Genomic DNA, 4,138 nt, shown 5'->3' with positions numbered 1-4,138 from the left:
GCAAACTGTCGGTTTTGCCACGAGTGCTCCTTTTGCGGCGGCAGTCACCCCGCCGCAAAATGTTTTAAGAAGGCAAATCAGCTGTCTCAGCAGCCACAAGGTGGTGGGAGGGACTCAATTTTCAAGAGCTCGGACGCCTGTGAAGGTACTAAATATGGTCCCGTGGTTGGACCGTTACCCCCACCACAAGAAGGCCGAGTTAATCAGTAATGGTTTTTTGTTTGTTTTTTTTGTACCTGGTTTTTCTGGTATTGGTTGTACGGTCTCAGGTAATTTGTCTTCAGTGCGTTCGTTTTCCTCTGAGGTTCGGGCTCATATTGAAAAGGAGTTGTCTTTGGATCGGATCGCGGGTCCGTTTTTAGAGCCTCCGTTTTCAGGTTTTCGGGTATCCCCTTTGGGTGCCGTACCCAAGAGGGATTCGCATGCGGTAAAAGTGATTCATCATCTTTCTTATCCAAAAGGATCGTCATTGAATGATCAAGTCGATCCTTCGGAGTTTCCGGTTTCATACACGCCGTTTGATGTAGAAGTGGACGCTCTGCGTCGGTTTGGCCGTTTCACTCTTTTGGCTAAGGCGGACATCAAGTCGGCTTTTCGTCTTCTCCCGGTCAGTCCAGAGGGTTTTAATTCGTTGGGTTTTTCGTTCGACAATTTGTTTTATTTTGATAAATGTCTCCCGATGGGTTTCTCGCTCTCTTGTTTTTACTTTGAATCTTTTTCGACGTTTTTGGAATGAGCGACTTTTGAGGAAGCGAATTGTGGGTTTATTTTACATTATTTGGATGATTTTTTGTTTTTCGGTACGGAGATTTCGGGAGATTGCTTTAAACTGCTGGATACTTTTCAGCGTTTAATGGAGTTTTTTGGTGTTCCTCTGGTGCCTGAGAAAACAGTTGGTCCTTGTACGTGTCTGGAATTCTTAGGTGTGATTTTAGATTCTTCCGCGATGGAATTGAGGCTTCCTCAGGACAAAGTTCAAAAACTGGTTTCCCTGATTGATTCTTTGCTGCTTAGGAAAAAAGCTACTTTGAGAGAATTCCAATCTCTTTTGGGATCTTTGAATTTTGCCTTGAGGATCTTGCCAATGGCTAGAGCATTTTCCCGTCGGCTGTATGACAGTATTAAAGGAGTCCATGGTGCAGGCGATCATATTCGGTTAACAGCGGAGCTTCGTTCGGATCTTGGTGTTTGGAGGAAATTCCTGGTGTCCTTTAATGGGATTAGTGTAATGCAAGAGGATTTTGTGGACTCCGACGCATTGTCGGTTTTTATTCGTTCTTTTCCTTCCTCAGGTTTTGTGATCTGTTTTTGTTCCACGTGGGATTCATGGTCGTGGCCGTCGGAATGGGTGTCTTCTGGGATTGTTTCTGGCTCTGCTCTTCTGGAAGTGTTCGCAGTATTGGTATTGTTGACGCGGTGGGGTGAATGTTTAGCTAATAAACGTGTCCGGGTAAGGCTGGAGTTGGTTGGTTCGGTCTTTGCGATTAACACTTTGGCTACTAAATGCAGTTTCATGGCTAGGGTTTTGAGGGAGTTGGTTTTGACCTGTCTTTTGCATAACATTTGGATAAAGGCTTCTTTGCATCAGGAGCAAGGTCAATTTTTTGGTGGTTTTGTCTCACGACAGCGTTTGGAAGACTTTCTGTGCCAACATCCAAGGATGGAGCGAGAAAGTGTCCCTTGCCCGCAATCCTTGTGGGGTGTGATGGGGATATCATCCAGTCACTGATACGTAATTCTCTGGCTCCTTCGACTTGGTGTTCTTAGGCTGGTTTCACATTTGCGTTTTTTTGCGCTTGAAAAAAACGCATACGTGCGCATGCGTTTTTTCTATATTTAACATGGGTGCGCATACCTGCGCGCTGGCATGCGCACGTATGCGATTTTCATGCGCTGCGTTTTTTTGGGGTGTGCGTTTGTATTTTACAGACGCTACATGTTGCATTTTTTGGTCCTGCAAAAAAGCGCATGCGCACGTATGCGCACGTTTTGCGCTAAAAATGGCCATTATAGCCTATGGATGCGCATACGTGCGCACTGGCATGCGCATGTATGCGTTTTTTTTAGCGCTGCGTTTTTTTGGTGGTGTCCACTTGTTGTACTAGTTATAAACTTCTAAAGTAAAGTCTATATAAAGGAGGTGCCTGCCAAAACTCTGCCACTACTACACTGACAGATTGGAGAGCAGACAGTCACCAAGGAACCCATCTTCTATCAGCGTCAAGAATGTGAGTATATTACATTATATGCCTGTCCTTTTAAATTATGTATGTACTAATGATTTTTATTATTTTTACATGCAGTATGTCTTCAGAATCCGAATATTCCCCATCGCGGCAGGAATTGGCGCAAGCAGACCGTGAGGTGATTATTTTCGTGCATCTGGTAAGTATATCTGCTGCTACTCCAAATCTCTTACGTTTTTTTCAACTTTTTTAAGACATCATCATCATCATCTTCTGCGGACGGGACTACTGAGGGCGAAGAGCAGGAGCAGCGAAGCCAAGTCCCGGTGGTGATACGGAATGTATGTATCAAATGATTTGTAATGTTCTTTATTTTTTATCTTCTATTTTTACTCTTTTTTATGTTTCTTTTTTTTGTAACTTTTTAGTCAATTTAAATTTGATTATTCTAATGAATGTGTTTTGTCTAGGTTCCACAACGGGATGAAGACGTCTACCTGGATAATGAGCAGCTCATCAGCCTGGTCCAGGAGCGTGCGCCGTTGTGGGACAGCCGTGACCGGCTGTACAAGGACAATGTGGTGACCCGGCGGCTATGGAATGAGGTGGCCGCAGCGTTGATGGATGGCTGGGACAGCGCCACAGCATCCTCCAAAAAGGCGTTTAGTGAGTATTTCCCTGCTCTGTATTGTGCCGCAGTGACTGTTGTCCTTGACGGCACTGTTGGGTTTCGTGCTAGGTATATTCTAGCAGGAAACCCAACAGTGTCATCGGGCTCTACAGTGACTGCTTTGAGTATTGTATTGCTATATTGTGCCGCAGTGACTGTTGTCCTTGACGGCACTGTTGGGTTTCGTGCTAGGTATATTCTAGCAGGAAACCCAACAGTGTCATCGGGCTCTACAGTGACTGCTTTGAGTATTGTATTGCTATATTGTGCCGCAGTGACTGTTGTCCTTGACGGCACTGTTGGGTTTCGTGCTAGGTATATTCTAGCAGGAAACCCAACAGTGTCATCGGGCTCTACAGTGACTGCTTTGAGTATTGTATTGCTATATTGTGCCGCAGTGACTGTTGTCCTTGACGGCACTGTTGGATTTCGTGCTAGGTATATTCTAGCAGGAAACCCAACAGTGTCATCGGGCTCTACAGTGACTGCTTTGAGTATTGTATTGCTATATTGTGCCGCAGTGACTGTTGTCCTTGACGGCACTGTTGGGTTTCGTGCTAGGTATATTCTAGCAGGAAACCAAACAGTGTCATCGGGCTCTACAGTGACTGCTTTGAGTATTGTATTGCTATATTGTGCCGCAGTGACTGTTGTCCTTGACGGCACTGTTTTTTTTTTCCCAACAGTGGACAAAGTCCGAACACGTTGGCGTTCGATCAAGGACCGCTTCAATAGTGATGTTCGTGCTGAGGGCCAGGTTCGCAGTGGATCTGCGTCAAGGACCAGAACTAGATACCGTCACTATCACGCGTTGCAGTTCCTAAGACCGGTCCTTGCCACGAGATCGTAAGTATTATAAATTTTGGGTTTTTATTTTTAATCTGTGTTTTTCTAATCCACAGCTGATGCTTCTTGTAAAGGCATGGTAGTAATGATTTTCCTTTCTTCCACAGCACCTGGAGCAGCACCCTGCAACCTGGCCCTGGAGCGGTCCTTCCTCGGACGTCCTCTGACCCGTCCCAGCCATCCGACAGCCATGAAGCACCTTGCAGGTCAGCCACACACACAGCTGGTGACCAGGAAGCTGGGCCATCAGGTGTTCCCCTGTCCCAGGTCTCTGCCACTGGTTATGCGGGCACTACCCGCCAGCGGCAGAGGGCCTTGGACAGGAATGTCTTGCCCGAGTTTATGCATTTGAGCAAGGCCTTTAATTCCAGCCTCAAGTCGCTGTCTGACAGAGTTGAAAGCGGTTTTGCACTCATGGAACGTGGTTTTAACCACT

The 4,138-nt window shown here is 46.0% G+C and overlaps 1 long non-coding RNA gene across 1 annotated transcript; it reads left to right on the top strand.

Moving 5' to 3' along the window:
* The first annotated feature begins 2,146 nt into the window (after nt 1-2,146).
* Nucleotides 2,147-3,035, top strand: LOC141084005 (uncharacterized). The gene is made up of 3 exons (XR_012230906.1): nt 2,147-2,364; nt 2,441-2,527; nt 2,657-3,035. It is a non-coding gene; the product is annotated as an uncharacterized lncRNA (long non-coding RNA).
* Nucleotides 3,036-4,138: the final 1,103 nt, after the last annotated feature.

Source organism: Dendrobates tinctorius, unplaced genomic scaffold (assembly GCF_039654945.1).
Source record: "Dendrobates tinctorius isolate UK_male_01 unplaced genomic scaffold, ASM3965494v1 ptg000022l, whole genome shotgun sequence".
In the NCBI taxonomy this organism is placed as follows: Eukaryota; Metazoa; Chordata; class Amphibia; order Anura; family Dendrobatidae; genus Dendrobates; species Dendrobates tinctorius.
The sequence above is the reverse complement of the archived record's forward strand: the minus strand, read 5'-3'. Positions and strand labels throughout refer to the sequence as shown.